Below are 22,612 nucleotides of genomic sequence, written 5' to 3'. Positions count from 1 at the left end.
AAAGATCCAGTACTCTCCTATACTGGGGGAATAAAGGTTCCGGTACTCTCCTATACTGGGGGAATAAAGGTTCCGGTACTCTCCTATACTGGGGGAATAAAGGTTCCGGTACTCTCCTATACTGGGGGAATAAAGGTTCCGGTACTCTCCTATACTGGGGGAATAAAGGTTCCAATACTTTCCTATACTGGATGAATCAAGGTTCCAGTACTCTCCTATACTGGGGAAATAAAGGTTCCAGTACTCTCCTATACTGGGGGAATAAAGGTTCCAGTACTCTCCTATACTGGGCGATTAAAGATCCAGTACTCTCCTATACTTGGCAATTAAGGGTTCCAGTACTCTCCTATACTGGGCGATAAAAGGTTCCAGTAGGGGCGGGGCTGGACCGCCGAGCTGGATGGTCGCAAGTGAGACCAGCTCCTGCAACCTAAGCCCAGATAAGCCTGAAACAACACGATTAACGATGTGAAACCGACCGGCAATGGTGGCCCTCAGTGGGTAGAGGGCTCTGGATTCAGGGTGAGGCTGGCTCTAAGGGCTTCAGTCCCCTGGAGGAAGATTCCTCGCTGACATTTTCGAGGCCTACTCCGGCAGTGAGCGGGGCGGACGGCCGCTGCCCCGCTGTCCTGTCAAACAGCGCTAAACCACATGTCAACCCACCGGGAACCGGCTCCGTACCCCCCCCTTTGGACCGGGGGGGTGATCCCGGTCCCCACCCTCAGAACCAAACCACCGCAAAGCAACCCAGATGCAGCAACAGGGCCGTCGAGACCCGTAACCCAGCCACCAAAATCAAGATGGCGGAGACCATGCGAGATGGCGCCGAAACCAGAGCCCCAACAAGCTGCACACCCGCACCGGCAGAAACCAGGGCGGACCGTTGACAATAACGGCACAGATCCTGACTGCAGCAATCCGCCTGCACCCTCAGACCTCAACAAACCACCCACCTCCACCGCGACTGAACGCACAGAGGCCCCCCGCGGGGTCCCGGCGCTTCCCTCATCCTCCGGGCAGGGACACGAGACAACCCACAAATACAGGACTCACCCTCTCATCGTGATCCGGCTCACATCGCGCACAGGTCGGCGGCGGGACAGTTGAAAGTCCAGGGGATCCGGCAAGCCTGAAAACACACTGTCTTCGGCAGTGTGGCTCCCACATTGAGACTCCAGTTTTTTTTCTCGTCTCCTCACTTAAGCTGAACTGGTCACAATCTTGATTATATGAATGCTTTGTTGTTAGAGCTGGCACTCCAGCATATTGACGGGCATCTTTCATGTTTTGGCAATAAAAAACCTGTGCCCTCAGCTGAAGTAACACTTACATGTCAGCAAATACAGCATACTGAGGTTCATATAGCTTGTTGCTAACCCGCAGACACAACTTATTAAGCCTGTCTATATAGCCCACAATAATGTTTAAATTGCATTAAGTTAATTTCAGGTTTCTCAAGCAACTTGTCTCATTTTCTGGCTGTCTAAAAATACAGCATAGCATATTACAGATACACGAGCTTAACCAATCAAGCAACGTTACATGTTGAATACCTAACTTGATTAGATGACATACCTGCTTAAATATGCCTGTGGTGAGCAAAATGTGTGACTTAAATATGACCAATCTATATTCGACTAAGTTAATGTCAGTCCATATGGTATGACTTAACCAGGCTTACTGTCTTCTTGTTAAGTGACATTATATGTATTAACCAGTTTATCCTTTTTTTTTTTTTTTAAAAAAAACAATGTGCAGTACATGCCACAGTCTCCTGCCTCTTGAAATGTCTGTATTCACTGTGGTGGCATGGCAAGCCTGTCTTATCATACTGCAATATTTATAGTGTGTTACTCATGTGTATAGGGGGCTATCTGGGGTGGTGTATTCTTTTAGTATATTCTACTGTATTCCTCATCAAAACATGTCTACAATCGGTACCTATCGTTTAACAGCAATCTACTCATCTAGCTATGTTTGTTTAATCTGTTTACTTTCTATTCAAAAAATGTGCAGAAGTATAGCATGCCTAGTCCAGATCTAACATTTTGTTTATTACGCTTGTTGCTGCTGTCGTGGCACTGCAAATATATCTGTGTTTTACTATGTGCACAATAAAAATAAAGAATTATAAAAAAGGTTCCAGTACTCTCCAACACTGGATCATTAAAGGTTCCAGTACTCTCCTATACTGGGCGATTAAAGGTCTGTTCGTCCACCCATTGTAAAGTGCTACGGAATTTGTTGGCGCTATATAAATAATAACAAAACAATAATAATGGTTCCAGCACTCTCCTATACTGGAGAAATGAAGTTTCCGGCACCCTCTTATACTAGGGGAAAAAAAGGTTCTGTCATGAACCTATACTGGGGGAATAAAGGTTCTGGCACTCTCCTATACTGAGGGAATCAAAGTTCCGGTACTCTCCTATACTAGGGGAATAAAGGTTCTGGCACTCTCCTATACTGAGGGAATCAAAGTTCCGGTACTCTCCTATACTGGGGGAATAAAGGTTCCGGTACTCTCCTATACTGAGGGAATAAAGGTTCTGGTACTCTCCTATACTGGGGGAATAAAGGTTCCAGTACTCTCCTATACTGGGGGAATAAAGGTTCCAGTACTCTCCTATACTGGGGGAATAAAGGTTCCAGTACTCTCCTATACTGGGGGAATAAAGGTTCCAGTACTCTCCTATACTGGGGGAATAAAGGTTCCAGTACTCTCCTATACTGGGGAAATAAAGGTTCCAGTACTCTCCTATACTGGGGGAATAAAGGTTCCAGTACTCTCCTATACTGGGGGAATAAAGGTTCCAGTACTCTCCTATACTGGGGAAATAAAGGTTCCAGTACTCTCCTATACTGGGGGAATAAAGGTCCAGTACTCTCCTATACTGGGGAAATAAAGGTTCCAGTACTCTCCTATACTGGGGAAATAAAGGTTCCGGTACTCTCCTATACTGGGGGAATAAAGGTTCCAGTACTCTCCTATACTGGGCGATTAAAGGTTCCAGTACTCTCCTATACTGGGGAAATAAAGGTTCCAGTACTCTCCTATACTGGGGGAATAAAGGTTCCAGTACTCTCCTATACTGGGCGATTAAAGGTTCCAGTACTCTCCTATACTGGGGAAATAAAGGTTCCGGTACTCTCCTATACTGGGGGAATAAAGGTTCCAGTACTCTCCTATACTGGGCTATTAAAGGTTCCAGTACTCTCCTATACTGGGGAAATAAAGGTTCCAGTACTCTCCTATACTGGGGGAATAAAGGTTCCAGTACTCTCCTATACTGGGGGAATAAAGGTTCCAGTACTCTCCTATACTGGGGAAATAAAGGTTCCAGTACTCTCCTATACTGGGGGAATAAAGGTTCCAGTACTCTCCTATACTGGGGAAATAAAGGTTCCAGTACTCTCCTATACTGGGGAAATAAAGGTTCCGGTACTCTCCTATACTGGGGGAATAAAGGTTCCAGTACTCTCCTATACTGGGGGAATAAAGGTTCCAGTACTCTCCTATACTGGGGAAATAAAGGTTCCAGTACTCTCCTATACTGGGGGAATAAAGGTTCCAGTACTCTCCTTTACGGGGGGAATAAAGGTTCCAGTACTCTCCTATACTGGGCGATTAAAGGTTCCAGTACTCTCCTATACTGGGGAAATAAAGGTTCCAGTACTTTCCTATACTGGGGGAATAAAGGTTCCAGTACTCTCCTATACTGGGCGATTAAAGGTTCCAGTACTCTCCTATACTGGGGAAATAAAGGTTCCAGTACTCTCCTATACTGGGGGAATAAAGGTTCCAGTACTCTCCTATACTGGGCGATTAAAGGTTCCAGTACTCTCCTATACTGGGGGAATAAAGGCTCCGGTACTTTCCTATACTGTATATAATATATTGTCTATTGAAAAGACACTCCGCACTGGTCAGTAGCCAAACAATAAAAAAACTTGCTCTCAGTGACTAAACTGATGATGTCATCAACCTATTGTACATCTAACTGCATTTTGTCACTAAAATTTAGAGACTTTATGGGGAGGAAGAAGTTTAATAAATAAAATATTTCCTTTCTCGGATTTGTGAAGATCATTCTATAACAGATTGCAGTGTGAGTCTCTGTGGGCTTTCATTGAAATAATACAGAGCGTTCGCAAACCTTCGAAGTTCATGAACTGAATCCTTTTCTGGATGCAGAAAATAGCAAATGAAAGAAGCCAAATTGGAATTAAATGGCTGCCACGCGGTATGTTTTTTCCTTTGAAAGGGTTGAAAGTAATCCATTAAATGTAATGAAGCAGGAGAGGTATTGAAGGCTCGGCCGTATTAGTCAATATTGCTATATTACGCTGCCATTACTGCGTCTTCGGGGAGAATATCCCGTGTGCTTGTGTAAGGAATAAAATCGATCCTGCGGTCAGCATAACATGGCATTAATAATTCATACGGTTTAATAAATCTCTGGAATACCTTGCATTGCTTTACATTCGTGGAATTAGCCCAATCTGCTTCCCCTGCCTGTAAAACCACCGTGTTCTGCAACAACTTCCCAGCTAGTGATGAAAACTAATATCGGCAACTGCAGATCAGTAATTTCTGATTCTTTAGAAACCCCCATAACCGGCTTCTTGCCTCATAACAGTTTATTGCATACAGTGCCACATTTATTCACTTATTGAATCGGAGTGGATTAAAATCATAAATAGAGAAATATGTGAAAATTAGGCACATTGTAACTGTAGCAGAGAGACACATTTTCTCCAAATCTGCTATTTTAACCTATGGGGGTTGGAGGGAAAAGCTATATTTACTCTGGAGATTGCTATACTCATTATACTCCCTTGGATTATAATCACTTGTTCTTTTAAGAGCATACTGCATTTACTCTCTGGATTAGGAGAGGTCTACCCATGGGAACTGGATCTTAGTGACTTTGTCCCATTTTAGATTGTTCATTTTAAATAGAGATGAAATGTAGTTATATTCCTTATAAATAGTGAATGATGGTCTGCCTAAATAGACCATACACTATGATTATCTGCATACATGGAGTTGGTCTAGTTCTGCAGTGTAATGATTAAATAATACTTGAAAAAATGAACCACTGACAAATTAGCATCCCTACTCCCAAGCTGGCCCTCACCTGGCGAAGTAATCAATTTCTCAGCTGGTGTTCTGATCAATCTCTCTGCACAAAGCCAGGAGACTGTAAATTACATCACTTCAAGCCTTTCCCCATTCTACATGCATTACAGTCCCAGACAGGTCAGTCTGCCATGAAACGGAGCAGCAGCCCAGGAAAGTAAGGGAGAGCTCTGGGCACTTTTCAAGGATATTTACAGGCTGTGATGCAGCGTTTTAACCCCGTAAGGACACGTGACATGTCATGATTCCCTTTTATTCCAGAAGTTTGGTCCTTAAGGGGTTATGCAAACACTTGCTTTTATTTTATGATGTGTGCATCATGGCTTAGTACAATCAGAAATGGCTTGGTACAATCAAAATGTTTATTTTCTGCTGACATCATGTGAATCTTTATTCACAAAAATGCCGACAGATTCCTTTACAAGCTTTGATCAATTTTATTTCCAATTATGGCCTTAATTCACCACTTTTGGATAAGTGTTTCAAATTATTTAAAGGGACACTATAGTCACCAGAACAACTACCGCTTATTGAATTTGTTCTGGTGAGTAGAATCATTACCTTCAGGCTTTTTGCTGTAAACACTGTCTTCTCAGAGAAAATGCAGTGTTTACATTACAGCCTAGTGATAACTTCACCGGCCACTCCTCAGACGGCTGCTAGAGGTGCTTCCTGGGGCAGTGCTTCACAGTGTGACTGACATTCAGTATCTCCTCCCTCTGCATGCAGACACTGAACTTTCATCATAGAGATTCGTTGAGTCAGTACATCTCTATGAGTAAATGCTGATTGGCCAGGGCTGTGTTTGACTTGTGCAGCCTCTGTCCCTGATCTGCTGCCTTGACAGTCTCAGCCAATCCTACAGAGGAAGCATTGTGATTGGTTCAAACCACGACTTCTGATGATGTCAACAGGCAGGGGCAGAGCCACCATCTGCAGATTTGAATACAAGTAAGATTTCACTATATTTAGGGAGGCAAGAGGGAAAGGGGCTGGATAGTGGTTTTAACACTATAGGGTAAGGTATACATGTTTCTGACCCTATAGTGTTCCTTCAATACTTTTGGAGAAACTTTAAAAAATTTTGTTTTTTTCTTCAAAATATTAGAATATAAAAAAAAATGCATCAAATATAAAAATAAACAAAATATTCAAGTATGAAAAATATTAAATAATTTGAAAAGCTTATGCAAAAGGATTAAATCAGGCCCATTGTATTTTATTTACATTTAGCAAATAAAAAATGAGTACTTATCCTTTTTTATGCTAATTTTGTAGACTTGTTCAAAGTATTGTATTACTATGGATACTGTACATTTTCCAATACTTTATACAATATTTCTGAAATGGACAAATGATTAAAAAGATTAACGAATAGCAGAAACATTTTAAGGTATCCTTAAACAATAATATCTATATATTGCTTTCCTGTCCCAATTTCCAACTCTGCATCCTATATTTTAAACAAAAGTTACATTTTCCTTTTCAAAATAAATCAGTAATGAAGGGGTTAATGAAATAAAGTAGCAACAAAATGTGGATTTGTTAATTCCATTCCATTCTTTTTTTTTTGATTATCACCTCTGAAAAAGTTCAAAGTATTCAGTTAAAATAATAAATACAAATTTAAATTGCACACTCTCTAAACTATATCCATTTAACTATTTGTGTTACTATGCTTCTTGTCCAGAGAAATAGGTAAAACTTATCGTACACTTTTTTTTTTAATTTGCTCTGTATCCATGATGCTGTTCTAATCCATTTATTCCAAGCATTATCTGCAGAAAGTACAGAGGTAAGTCATTACTCCGAAATCACATTAACAGTCAACCGAGTGATCGATTGGAAGATGCATAACCCAGCGAGTATTGGCGACTGATCCGCCTTCTGGTGATTAAACTCCTACAGCTGTGCGGCTCTGCGAGATTGAAATGCTAATATGGATTGTAAGGGAACGTCAAACTGCAGTGATGCCGGCATATCTCTGCATTATGGGCACTTATACAACTTTACCAAGCGGGTGCTGTGCCCATTAAATGCGATTCATTCGCCCGCATGCATGCTGAATCTTTATTTCATGGATTATCCTTATTCCTGCGCAACACAATAGTCATTCACTAGCCTGGAATTCAAAGTGAATTTCACATTTTAAATGGAAAAAGACATACTGAAAAACACTGATGGGGAAAAGTTAGTTTGTAACGGACCGCCTGGCACCCCGAATGGGTGCCTCCGCCAATTGCTGCTTCCTAGTAACTCCAAGTACTTCCAAGCACTCCACCCAACACTATAACCACTGTTGTCCCCGTAGCCAGCGTTAAAGCTTGGTTGGGGTCTTGCTATCCTCCACCCACCCTGGACCCAAGACCAGGATCCAGCTTCCCATGGGTAGACCTCTCCTAATCCAGAGAGTAAATGCAGTATGCTCTTAAAAGAACAAGTGATTATAATCCAAGGGAGTATAATGAGTATAGCAATCTCCAGAGTAAATATAGCTTTTCCCTCGAAGCATGAGACGAGGCTCTATGTTGAGGGTGAAGAAGAACTGCTTTAATGGGAGCCACACACAGCCTTTTATGTGAATCCCCATGCAAGGGGTTTACCGTGACATATTGCAGGGGCATTCCCCACGGGATCTAAGAGGAGGCTAGTTAGATTGGTTAATTTTAGCGTCTAATAATGAAGTCAGGTATTACTTATCACTCCACGTCACTGCATAAACAAATTGATTTAACTCCTAAATAGCTGAGAATTGAGCAGTGAGAGTGCAGAGGCATGATCTATACACCAACACTGCTTCATTATGCTAAAGTTATTTTGGTGACTATAGTGTCCCTTTAAATGTGAAAGACAACCCTCACTTCTCACATTAGTAAATAACCCTGTAAAAGTTGTGGTATTTGCATCAACTGAGTTTGTGTGTTGCTCACGGTTCATTTACTCGCAGTCTTCACTACGATGCCAACAGCATGCAGTGCAAAGGAGAGATCTGTGTGGTGAACTTAGATATTAAATGACATTTCACTAATAAACTTGCTACCACTTTGGTTGACACACTGTATAGATAAACCTCTCTGCTCATCAAAGTAAAATATTGTTAAACATGACAGGCAAAACTTAAGCAACACCGAATATGGCTTCATTTGCCCATTATGCATAAGTAATGACGGTGCAAATGCCCAAATCTGAGTGGGCTGCGTGTGAAGCCTACAGAACTACCCCAAACCTAGATTTCAATCCTGAGAGGATTTCTCCTTTCAATCCTTATTTAATATGCAGTAAAGCCTTACTTTGTATTTAGTTTTTGATTGGTTTCTTTATTGACTCGTCCTTATATTTTTAGTACGATAGACATTTTTGTTTGTTAGAGATAGATCACGTGGCCTTTGTTATCCCTGGTATACCTGTTTATCTGGGCTAATTATTTGGTTTATGGTAATTGCTTTACAATTTTGTAATAAATCCGATCATGAACCACTTTGCCAGAGGTGTCTCGGTCCTGCCCCCTGTAGACGTGAGGGACCCTAAAGTTGTGTTACTTTATATTAGCAGATGCTAAACTCATCTCGGTCATATATTTTTTAAATCAGTTGGCTAATATTATAGATCTTACTGGCAGAGTGTGAAATCACCAAGAGAGGGGCTTAATCATCGACTTATGGTTAAAGTGCTTTGTCATAATATTTAGATTATGGTGATTTAGTCATACGACCATAAATAAAGGATAACTGTCATCAAATTTTCACTGATCATTCTTAATGTCTATTACATCGAATGAAACGTAATTATATACGTTTAATTTTTTTATAGATTTTTTTGAGACTTTGATTTGGCTGAGCGGCCATGTTGGGTCAGACTTTACGGTTATCTGACCAACTGCTTCTCAATATAACTTATAAATACTTTATAAATATAAAGGTTTACACAGAGCAATTACAGCAGCAGGCGAGTTAGGTTGAGCAGCAGTTAGTCAGATAAGAGTAGAGTCTGATCCAACATGGCCGCTCGGCCAGATAAAAATGTGAAACTTCTAAAAAAAAAAAAAAAAAAAAATTAATCTACATCATTTATAAATATCATTGAGTTTCATTAAATGTGAAAACATTTAAAAAAAAATGAGAAGTGAAAATTTAAATACATGTTGCTTGCTTGCGATTAATCCGCTGGATTTACCCAGAAGCCCCCTCTCAGGTTGCTGTTTACCATCACATTTGTTAACAGGAGTCAAGAAGTTAAAATCTGCATCACAGTTTTATAATAGCATTCCTTTTCCTTTCTATAATGCAAAATCAGTCTTTATCCTCATTGAAAATTGAAAATGGTAATTAGGCGGTTTCATTATTTTCCGCTATTACCTGCTTTGTCCCTGGGTGCACTTCGTTTATGACGCTCATTATAGAGCAATTTTACAATTTAAAATATCAAGTGCCATGTTTTACATCAATAGGGCCATTATGTAGCTGAGATCCACTTATTGGAGCCCCTTCATCCCTAATATAAATTCCTCCCCCCCCCCCCTGTACATGTGCAATGCCGGTCCATTTCTCACTGTGAGCGGACACTCTGTCAAGTCATGACTCAAACTTTCCCATCAATCTTTAGTAAAAAGGCTGCGGTATGTCCTCATAAACAATAAGCAGAATATAGAGAGCCAAGGCTGACTGCCGCTGCTGACTTATCAGACAGAACAGCGAGACAAAAGGTGCGCTTTAACCCCTTAAGGACACGTGACATGTGTGACATGTCATGATTCCCTTTTATTCCAGAAGTTTGGTCCTTAAGGGGTTAAAGAAAGTTTTATCTGTAGTTAAAACGAGCATTATGAAACGCTTGATGTATGTGGTGGCTCTAAGGGGTTTTTCCAATTAGTAGTGACTTATAGTGGTCTGGTAACAGATTATCAAAATTTTTATTATAATTAAGACGTTGAACGCACCCATAACTTCTTAATTAGCAATAAATTATACGGGTCAGTGGTTGGTTAAAAGTAAATCGCTGTTTAGTAATTTACCCCAAGGACAACAATTGCGAAATGTATCTTTTTATTGTCAGATTAGTTTAAAAAAAAAAAAATCCAGTATTTCAGAATTTTTAAATGATTGGTAGACGCTAGCTCATTCGGTGGGGGGGAAATCGGGGAACACACTGATTCCTACCTTAATTATAGATTTTTCCTGCTATTTTAACTCCTCGTTTCCTGAACATATCTCCTGGCTCCTTCCTTGTTATAAGAAGTCCCGAGACACCTGGCTCATTTTAGGTCAATTTAAAACTGTTGCTGCTGGTGTAAAACACAACCAGACGTCCTCTCTTGTTAATTTTACATTTCAGAAATTCCCAAGCTAATCCCTGGAATATATAAACATGAGATTAAAGCGATCAAAATTCAAAAGCACAAAATCCTTCATTGTAAGCCTGTTTGAGCAGGGCTCTCTCGGTGACTTGTATCAAAATTATTTTGTTTGTTCAATTTCCTGCTGTTGTATATCTCTACTATGTAACACTGTTGGCACTATTAAAATGCTCTTTATAATGAGCGTAATAATGAAACAGAGCCAGTTTCTGAAGGTAATTGTAACGTTCCATTGACAGGTGTCCAGGGTAGGCAATGTTTGTGCTGGCAAAATAATTAACAAAACACTGGGTAATATTGTTTAACAGCGAAACAATCACACAATAATAAGTTGTACTCACAAACATGTGACGTATCATGTGCTCCAAAGGTGCCTTTCCTGAAGATGAAGGGGGTGCTATAGCCTCCTCAAGGCCTCTAGTCTCGACCAGGAACCAGATAGGGATCCGAATAACGGGTATCAACAAGATTTTTCTATTATGGCAACAATCATAAATTATAAATGATAAAAACAGCCGGTCCTACGCATTTTGTTCCTTTGGCTTTTATCATTTATAATTTTATTGTTGTTGCCACAAGCTGGCAAAGCATCAAGGGAGGTGTAGTCCACAATAGCTGGAGCGCCGAAGGTTGTCCTACCCCTGGTCTATTCCATTTAAACTGTTAAATGGAAAACCTGTATTTGAAAACATAAAATGTTTAATATGACCCCTTATTCCACCGGTTAGCGTGTTTCACATGTATTTTTAGCGCTGTGGAGATCTTTAAGTATTTTTAGCAATGCTGCTACTCTGACGAGTGTGCAGTGTCCACGCTAAGCTGCATTAACAAATGTTTTTCTCTTTATAAATAATAAATCATATTTTTAATAACATTAATGCAGTCAGCGGCAAACGCTGCACTTTCACCTTGCGTGACACGAAGTGCCGGCATCTCACGCCGTTAAATAAAACCCCACAAAGGGCCAAGCATCTGTCTGCTATCGAGCAGAAACCATTTGATAAATCTCTGGAATGTTTTATGTCCCTGGTAAATAGATGAGAGACTTTCATTTCCAGCCTCCCCTTAGGAAGTTGCAACTAAATTACAAATTATAGTCTCTGCCCAAACGACGGGAATTGTGGCTTCTGCTAACAATGAATCTCGGGCTGGGAGCTTTATGGTTTCATTCCCTGGAGTTAGAGTGCGGCCATTAACATGGCCCCTCTTGATAGATTGTCTTTTACCAGCCCGTGTCTTCCTCAAAGTCTGAGAGATGTTATGTACATTTTATGTCCGACTAAAAGTTGTATCGCGTTCAAAAACCCAGGCTCGAAAAACCCAGGAGCAAAAGGCACTCCTGCCATTCATTGTGCAGATAGGATCTGTAATGTCCTAGAAGAATATGTCTTATTTAGTGCATGCATGAATATGTATAGAAACGTCCAACAATTAACATTTATGCCCACTAATTATAGAAAGCTAAAACGTAATGGGTCTTGCATAAAATGGAGTATACTTCACCATCTTCGAGGAAAAAGCAAATTGTCATCTCTGGCGCATTGTTTGGCCATGACGAGCGCACCTTGATATTTATTATATCTGGGAAAGTAATGGAGAGAGGTTAAAATTTAGAGAGAGAGAGGGGTTAATGCTGAAGAACCACATGACAGAGGGAATTAGTTTACAGAAAGGGTAATTGCTATTTGCACCCAAGATGTGATATTCTAGAGTAGGGGTTCCCAACGCAGTCCTCAAGTACCCCCTACCAGTGCAGGATTTTCCTTTGCAGTTCTCATTTATGCTGAATTACTGGGGGGATAGATGCAAAAAACAAAAACACAAACATATCCGCCTCCAGAACACGGTCTGGATAGTAGGAGGGAAAGAGCTTAAAAAATACTGTAATCTTTATTCAGACATAGTTAGATAGTTACATAGGCTGAAAAGAGGCGTATCCATCAAGTTCAGACAACCATATAGTCATAAGAATCTACACATCAACAGACAGACAGGTTAGGCTCACGCAAAATGGAAAAATAAATTGTGCTAAAATAAATATCAAAAGTAAACCACTGTCCAAAAATGGCTTTTGACGGACAGGACTGTAACAGAACAATGGTTTAGTTATTGGTCTGTCATCATGTCAGGCCTATGTTGTCCCTTGTTTTGACAAAGATGCCATAACCATAACCACGTTTCCTTAATGCTTTATGTACAAAGCATAATTCTAAAGCTAAAGCAGTCTCTGCAGGATTACATTGTGTCACAGTAAATGAGTCCGGGACAATGTTTTATGGTTTGCCAGTGCAGGCATAACCTCGGTACACAATTAAGGAGAGAGGGTGGGGTCTGTTAATTAGATTCATTGTGTCCCCCTTTGTCTGGAATTACCTGTATCTGATGCCTTCTGTTAATTAGAGTTTGATAATTTTAATAGCATTACCTGCAAATTAATTACCTGTTTTAAATTAGTCAGAGAAACTGCTATGTTTACATTGCAGGGTTAATCCAGCCTCTAGTGGCTGTGTTCCTGACAACCACTAGAGGCGCTTATGCGACGCTGGATGCAAAATCGGAACGTCCATAGGACAGCATCGAGAAATGCTTTCCTATGGACTGTTTGAATGCGCACGCGGCTCTTGAGCTCACCAGTGCCGAGGGAGCCCGGCGCTGGACAAAGGTAAGTGGCTAAAGGGGTTTTAACCCCTTCAGCCCAGCGGGAGGGGGACTCTGAGGGAGGGGGGTACCTAAGGGTTATATAGTGTCAGTTTGTTTTCCTGACACTATAGTGATCCTTTAAATTAAAATAAAAACAGCAAATGTGAGAAAATGTGTGTGTCTCAGTCAGAGAGTGTGTGCCTCTCACTGTATGTCTGTCAGTGTGTGTCTAAGTCAGAGATTGGGGGTGGAGCTTGCATACAGTGAGGTGATCTTCTATGCAGGGGCAGAGCTTGCACAGTAGTGGAACTAACGTGGAGTGGGCCCTGGTGCAAAAACTGTTTTACAATTTTTACTTAAAAAAAAGAAAAGAATATTCCCCTTTCCCTGATCTTACCTTGCAGGGAAGGGGTGGCACAATGATATCCGTGGTGGTTGAGAAGGCTGCCTATCCGTCGGTTACAGGGGAGGTCACAAGATGAGAGGTATCTCTCTTGGAGCTCTAGCACTAAGACAGACTGACCCATACAAACCCACAGACTGACCCATACACACACACACACAGACTGACCCATACACACATGGACTGCTCCTGCACATATACAGACTGACCCATACACACAGACACACAGACTGACTCATACACACACAGACTGCTCCTCCACATATACAGACTGACCCATACAAACCCACAGACTGACCAATACACACACACACAGACTGACCCATACACACACGGACTGCTCCATACACACACGGACTGCTCCTGCACATATACAGACTGACCCATACAAACCCACAGACTGACCCATACACACACACACACAGACTGACCCATACACACACGGACTGCTCCTGCACATATACAGACTGACCCATACAAACCCACAGACTGACCCATACACACACACACACACACACACACAGACTGACTCATACACACACAGACTGCTCCTCCGCCATGGCCCCCCCTAGCTACGCCACTGCTCTCAGTAGGGGGTTCTAAGGGGTAAATGGACATAACTAGTGAAATTGTTTAGATGAGAGGTATGCATCAGAGAGCAACAGGAGTCAAACGTTCCCAAGTCTGTAAACTTAATAACCTGGGACTCCAGGTATTAGGAGTAGTAGGATTATTAGATACGGATCAGTGTGTCCCCCTTTCGGAGGTGTTTCTTATGCCTGTTAAAGCCCCACTTTTCTAAAACGTGCCTGCCTACGATTGGCTGTGTACATGTTGTACAGCCCTCAGATGATGGGGGTAGCTCCTTGATCTCTAATACTATTAGACACGGATCCGTGCTTTTCTTTATATTATGCCCCGGAGGAATCGCCTCTCCGAAACACCCCTGCCTCCGATTGGCTGATTACATGCTGTACAGTCCTCGGATGGCTGCAGGGACTCTATTGGCCAGTACACCCACAGCTAATTATCATACCAGGTATATATACGGTAAACAGGAGACCCAGCCTTTGATTCCACTGATGAAGGTGTGATTATACACTGAAACAAGAATCGGGCTTTGTTTTTTTTAAATTATTTTTCATCACACACTATGGTGTTTAGCTTTAGGGGTATACGTAGGCGCACTATCTTATAGTGTGTGCCGAGGTGGCCTCAGGGTTTCCAGGAGTCTGGATGTGAAAAAAGTTTGTATCTCCCTTTATACGCCTTAATGGAAGCCTGTCTAAATAGATACACCTTTATTTAGACTCAAGGGTATAGATTTATTTAATAGCTGTGCTGGTATTTGTAGTTTAGTGTATTTTAGTGTGCGCTGAGCTTTGAATGTAACTTAGTTGAATTAGGTTTACAGAATTATGAACTTTTGATTCCTGTTGCTCTGTTTTGTTTAAATAAACCATGCATAGTATATCTTCTTTGAGAAGCTAGTCTCTGTCTGCTTTGCTAGGCTCCCTTTCTTACATATTCTTTTAATCCCTTTATGGACAGTGGTTTTCTTTTTATATTTATTTTAGTACTGTGACCTTTACGTCTGTCAGTGTGTAGGTTTTGATGAATATATGGCGTTGATTGAATAAAGATTACAGTATTTTTTTAACCTTTCCTATCCAGATCTTGTTCTGGAATAGGATACGTTTGCTGTATTTTTTTTTTTTTTTTGCCTTTGTCTCTAGATTCATGTGGGTTACCTCCTTACAATAGAATTTAGGTTTTGATTATCTTTCTCCTGCATCTTGTTGTTCCTTCCTCTTCCTAATTTAGTGGGGAATAGTAATTATACTGTTATGATAATTGTAGCGGAACTCCAATAACCCGACTGGGTATCTCCACTGGATGCTCCTCATAGCTGGAAGAAGCGCTGGTTAGTGAATAGAACTCTTTCCCCCCAGTAACTAGAGGACACCTAGTTCTGGGAGTACAATTGATTTAATTGAGCTGAATGAAGTGTTTTATGCACAGACTCCCAGCATGGAGTCTCCATTCGAAACAAACAGTGCCTTCCCAGACCTCGCTTAAGCTGATTATCTCCCGGATACAGAGGACCTAACATAAAATACCCCAAAAACAATGTGAAAACAAGCAGGAACCCCACATCACATCACATATCCCCAGATAACTAAGATCCATAGAGAACAGACGAATCGCCACCGGGGTAAAGAGTGGACCGGCCTCTAGCAAAGTTTATGCTGAAATCTGTTCCGGAGCTAATCTATGCTTGCTTGTCGATTATCAGGAGCTCCTGCGGACAAAGAAAAGGGCCCCCCCAGGCTCTCAGTGAGCGACTGATCCCATTAGTACCTCCCCTCCAAATAGCACTCTCCTGCCCGGTTGGGAAGAAGAGTAAAACATAGGGGTAAGTTGACAGGGCCTTGGGCAGCGATGCAGCCGAGCTGGGGTCCCACGTACTTTGGGGCTAGTTCCCGCTGGATATCTTTCAGTGTTTTGGAACCGAATGTCTGCCAAGGTAGAGGTGCTTTCAGGTATTTACAATGTAAGGGATACAACACTGAGCCAGTGGTAGTGGAATAGCTCTTTCCGGGTTATATATGAGTAAAATGGTCTATGTTTCACCATAACAATATTAAATAAATGTTAACAGGGTTATTCACTAAAGTGAGAATTGTTCGGAATTCAATAGAAATGGAAAGTAAATTTAAAATCTACAGCCAAAATAGCTACACTGTAAAAACTCTCAAAGTCGGCTATGCTTTTAGTTTAACTACTTTGCTTAAATGCAAATGGTAAGTCCTACTTACCTGAAACTGTCCCTCGCAGACACCGCCATCCTCTTCTGCTGGGTCCTCTTCTAATCCTGTCACTGAGGTATGAGGGAGAGTACAGCATTGAGGTGTATAGAGGATACCCTGAGAGCTCAGAATCCTTCATAGACAGAGCCAATTCCATGCAGCCGTCACTGGTGATGGCTGGTAGATTGACACTTCTAGACGGCGGTTGCTCCGCCCAGTGTCTAGAAGTGTCGGGAAAAATACTGAGACAAAGTAGAAAAAAAGAGGAAGAGATTTGAAAAAGGTAGGTACAGTGTGACCATGCCGCTTTAAGGAAACGGGGAAAAAAAATGTTATTTCAACAAAATAATTGACTTTGTGAGTTAACAAATTCAACAGAAAGCGGGGAAAAGTTCCCTTAAGAGGGAAATCAGCTTGTTTGCCGATCATTAATAATGATTCAGCAAGAAGTAAAACAAATTTTATACAAGCATATTAATAATCTACATTCTGCTTAGCAATTGTTAGTAAACGCCGGTTTAAAGTTTTCTGCAGTTAATAATCTTTGCTCACTCTTTCCAGGTATATCTTGCTCCCTGATTTATCATTTTTTGCTAAATTACATTTCAAAGAAAGCAATTACCCAACAAGACCGGCATGACAGCTGGGCACAGCGTAAATTCTGTCTGAAACATATATCAGTGTCTGCGGCAGTAACGGCGTTGGCGAACAAGGCAAGTGCCTGTGAGGGTTCTGTCTACAAACATAATCAATAGTCCACAGGCATTTTACAAAAACTTACATTTTGGATCTACAAAAGGTAAATTTAAAAACGGCGTGTAGCCAAACACAAATCTGCAGCATTTAACCTCTTCAGGTCCTGGTTCTAGGCAAAGCACTTTAATTTACAGTGTTCCAGGCAGATCAATTGTCATAAAAGGTTTATAAAGCATGCAAACAAAAAAATAAATAAATTACGCATGTACATATTTAAATACACACACATCTGCTGACATTTTGTATTCTGTAATTCAGGGAAACAGTAGCCACTTTATTAAATAAGCCTTTCTTATGGTTACGTCTTGTCTTTGCCCTTGGTGGTTTCAATTCCTTGTAACGTGGATTTATCAAGGTGCTAGACTATTCATCGAAAGATTCTGATCACGCTGACGCAATGACATCACACTACTGCTGCAGGTTTCTCTCTGTTTTGTTTACAGAATTGTCTCTTGCTGGTTGTTTGTTGTTTTTGTGCCAATATCTGTAAACTCATTCAGCCCATGTAGGCGCACGTTCTGTGATGGCCGTGCTTGGTGGCCGGCCCTTTTAGGGTAGCCCATCCATTCTTTCAAGCCTAAGTTAATTTGACTGCACATAAAATGGTTTACTGTCAGGAAATTTAAGAGCATGTCAGTAAAAAATGTATTCTCTGAAATCCAAAGCTACTTTACGTTAAAGTAAAAGAAACTCTTCATGACTGCTAACAGTCAACCCTAGTGGTTCTAAACGGCATTTCTCTAAAGGATGGCTGAGTGTCTTGGGAAGTGTAGTCCGCAATAATCTGGAATGCCACCCTTAGTCATCAATGGTCTAGAATCACTGCCAGGAGTATGCAAGGGTTGTGCTGCCATTATAATAACAAGACCCCCAGCATTTCACAATATAACATGTTGGTGCTAAGGGTACAAAGACCTGAGAGTGGCAAACGAATGGAGTGCATTGCAAGTGGTTTGCAATTTCTCAAATCCAGCTGTTTGTCCGGATTGGTCACTTAGGCCTAGATTTTGCAATTCAGTGCTCAGTTCACCACTGTTTACGAGTATTTAGTAATTAACCCATTTGTGCAGATGACTCATAATGTCATGGGTCTTTTACGAGTTACAGACAAGTGTAGACACACATTTTTATTTTTGGGGGCAGATTTTGCTGCTGTCAGGTGTTTCGCAAAGACCCCATCTTGGCTGCATTAAATTCTTGCTGAGGTTTGTACCTTCTTCTATAATTCGTATTTCATCTCTTTGGGATATTTACAATCCGAACCTTTATTAACGTTGACAGATTCACTGCTCATCTTAATGAGATGACACATTGTAAATCTCTGAAACTTCTCCTGCGACCAAAGATCCCAGGTTTCTCATTGTACGAGCGTGTTAAATCATGCAACAACTCTTAACACAGGCTCCTGAATCATCGCTATGATCAGAAATAACAGCCTGGCTCAGATTCTTGGACACACCGACTTTAATAGCCATTTGTACAAAGCCTCGGAATATGTTGGTGCCCCAGACATCTGATGGGAAAACATACAAGGTTATCTAATAATCATTAAAGGTACTTCCTAGATAGAAAATCTACTAGGGAGTACAGAGAGAAGTGGGTTATAGGGGTGGTAATAAGGGCATAACCCTGCATATAGCGCAAAATATTCAAAAAAATAAAAGGTAAAACATCCCGTACCGAAACGGGCTGCTCTCCTTTAAACCACCCCAGAAACAGCGTCTAGGAAAAACAAATAAATTTTATTGAATAACCATTAAAAACAAGTCACCTAGGAACTCCTATGGCAAGCCTATTAACTGCAAGGCTATAGTGACAATTGCATATGAACAATCACTGGTAATTGCAGCAATTAAACTTGTACAAAGTTACTGCTAAAAGTGAAATTTGCAATAAAGGCTAAGCCTTGCAGAAAGTCAGGGCTTGCAGGGTTACAAGCACATAGTAGAAATCGAAAGGATAGGGGAGATAATATACATTGAGAAGAAAATATATAGAGTAGGAATGTTATAGCAATGGTATAGCGTAAATCCAGTCAAAAACAGGAGAGAACTGGAAAGGATTAAATAACCTAGCAAAAAAATCCCTACTAGGGCTCACCCCAGCGTACTGAGCCAGACCCGATCAATCCCAGAAGTGGCTATGACACCCTATCAATAGGAGTCCACTAAGGTGTAGAGAACAAAATAAACAAAAATCACATCGGTGAAAAATGCCCTGCCCGACGCGCGTTTCGGCGGGATAACCGCCTTTCTCAAGGGCAAAATTGGGCAAAATTGCCCTTGAGAAAGGCGGTTATCCCTCCGAAACGCGCGTCGGGCAGGGCATTTTTCACCGATGTGATTTTTGTTTATTTTGTTCTATACACCTTAGCGGACTCCTATTGATAGGGTGTCATAGCCACTTCTGGGATTGATCGGATCTGGCTCAGTATGCTGGGGTGAGCCCTAGTAGGGATTTTTTTGCTAGGTTATTTAATCCTTTCCAGTTCTCTCCTGTTTTTGACTGGATTTACGCTATACCATTGCTATAACATTCCTACTCTATATATTTTCTTCTCAATGTATATTATCTCCCCTATCCTTTCGATTTCTACTATGTGCTTGTAACCCTGCAAGCCCTGACTTTCTGCAAGGCTTAGCCTTTATTGCAAATTTCACTTTTAGCAGTAACTTTGTACAAGTTTAATTGCTGCAATTACCAGTGATTGTTCATATGCAATTGTCACTATAGCCTTGCAGTTAATAGGCTTGCCATAGGAGTTCCTAGGTGACTTGTTTTTAATGGTTATTCAATAAAATGTATTTGTTTTTCCTAGACGCTGTTTCTGGGGTGGTTTAAAGTAAAGGAGAGCAGCCCGTTTCGGTACGGGGTGTTTTACCTTTTATTTTTTGAAGGTTATCTAATAAAATGAGAATTCACAGTGAATATCAGATTCAAGGTAAAAATAATCAAGCTGGAAAAATTCTCCCAGTCAGCTATGCTTCCAGTTCAGTTACTTTGTCCTTAAATTTGAAATCCACTTTTATTTCTCATGTTAGTAAATAACCGCTTGTAGTTGTAGCCAAGGATGTATTTACCACAAGGCGAACAAGGCATTTGCCTAGGGCGGCACTTTCAAGGGGGGCGCCAAAAAATGCCACCCCAAGCTCCCAGACAAATGCCTTGTGTTCTGGGGCTGTCCACCTTACTGTGAGTGAGTAAAAGAGTGAGTGAGTGAGTGAGTGTAGCTGTCAGTGTGTGTGTGTCTGTGAGTGAGTGAAAGTGTGTGTGTCTTTCAGTGAGAATGGGTGTGCCTGTGAGTGTGTCAGTGTGTGTATGTCGTTTTATGTGTATCTGAGAGTGTGTGTCTGTCAGTGAGTGTGTGTTGGTTAAACTGTGTGTGCCAATGACTGTGTATCTGTCAGTGAGTGTATATCAGTGCATGTATCAATGAGGGCATGTGTCTGTCAGTCAAATAAGTGGCCTTGACACGAATTGGGGGGTCAAATTTAGATTTGGGGGGTTCACGAATTTAGTCGTGCCTAGGGCAGCATAAATCCAAAATACACCACTGGTTGTAGCCCCATTTTACGGTGCCCATGCACCAATGTGTTTAAAGGGATTCTATAGTGCCAGGAAAACAAACCTGTTTTCCAGGCACTGTAGAATTTTACACTGCCCCCCTCCCTCGCGCCCCCCGCCTGCACAACTGAAGGGGTTAAAACACCTTCAGTCACTCACCTGAATCCAGCGCCAATGTCCGTCGGCGCTGGATCAAGCTCCGCCCGCGCTCCTCCCCATCAGCCGGCGGGAGAGACCTAATGCGCATGTGCGGCAATGGCCACGCTCGCACTAGGATTTCCCCATAGGAAATTATTATTCAAAGCTTTCCTATTGGGAAAATCTGACACTGGAGGTCCACATACAGAGTGTGAGGACGTCCAGCTTCAGATAATGGACCAAAGGTCTGTTTCAATTCCGGAAGTCCCTCTAGTGGCTTTCTGGTAGACAGCCACTAGAGGAGGAGTTAACCCTGCAAGGTAATTATTGCAGTTAATCAGAAACTGCATTCATTACTATTGCAGGGTTAAGGGACCTGGGACATTGCACCCAGACCACTTCAATGAACTGAAGTGATCTGGTTGCCTACAGTGTTCCATTAACTTGAGGTTCCCATTCAGATTAATTTAATTCCAGCGTTCTACTGTAAATTGTCACTTTGTGTGCTTTAATTGATGTGGTGACCCTCCCGTCAAGGTTTGTGAAGCCCAGATTAATCTGACTGTCAGCTTTATCGAGAAAATGAGGCTAACCACATCTACACCCTGTTCCAAATTATTATGCAAATTCTATTTAAGTGTCACAAAGATTAAATATTTTGTTTTTCAGTTTAACTCATGGATGGCATTGTGTCTCAGGGCTCTTTTGATCACTGAAAACAATCTCGGACACCTGTGATAATTAGATTGTCAGGTGAACCCAACTTAAGGGAAAACTACTAAAGGAGGGTGTTCCACATTATTAAGCAGAGTACCATTTTCATGCAATATGGAGAATAAAAAGGATCTCTCTGCTGCCGAAAAGAGTGAAATAGTTCAATGCCTTGGACGAGGTATGAAAACATTAGATGTTTCACGAAAACTTAAGTGTGATCACCACACTATTAAGAGATTTGTGACTGATTCAGAGCACAGACGGGTTTGTGCAGATAAAGGCACATTGAGGAAGATTTCTGTCAGATCCACGCATCGGATCAAGAGAGCAGCTGCTAAAATACCATTACATAGCAGCAAACAGTTATTTGAAGTTGCTGGTGCCTCTGGAGTCCCACGGACATCAAGGTGTAGAGTCCTCCAGAGTCTTGCAACTGTGCATAAACCTTCTATCCGTCCACCACTAACCAATGCTCACAAGCAGAAACGACTGCATTGGGCAGAAAAATACATGAAGACTAATTTTCAAACAGTCCTGTTCATTGATGAGTGCCGTGCAACCCTGGATGGTCCAGATGGATGAAGTAGTGGATGGTTGGTGGACGGCCACTCTGTTCCAACAAGGCTGCGACGTCAGCAAGGCGGTGGTGGAGTCATGTTTTGGGCCGGAATCATGGGAAGAGAGCTGGTCGGCCCCCTTTAGGGTCCTCGAAGGTGTAAAGATGACCTTTGCAAAGTATGTGGAGTTTCTGACTGACCACTTTCTTCCCTGGTACAGAAGGAAGAACTATGCTTTCCGTAATAAAATCATCTTTATGCATGACAATGCACCATCTCATGCTGCAAAGAATACCTCTGCATCAAAGAAGAGATGGGGATAAAAGAAGAGATGGGGATAAAAGAAGAGAAAGTCATGGTGTGGCCTCCATCCTCCCCTGACCTCAATCCTATTGAGAACCTTTGGAGCATCCTCAAGCAAAAGATCTATGAGGGTGGGAGGTAGTTTACACCCAAACAGCAGCTCTGGGAGGCTATTCTGACATCTTGCAAACAAATTCAAGCAGAAACTGTCTAAAAACGTACAAGTTCAAT

Source organism: Pelobates fuscus, chromosome 12, assembly GCF_036172605.1.
Source record: "Pelobates fuscus isolate aPelFus1 chromosome 12, aPelFus1.pri, whole genome shotgun sequence".
In the NCBI taxonomy this organism is placed as follows: Eukaryota; Metazoa; Chordata; class Amphibia; order Anura; family Pelobatidae; genus Pelobates; species Pelobates fuscus.
Note: the sequence above shows the minus strand (reverse complement) of the source record.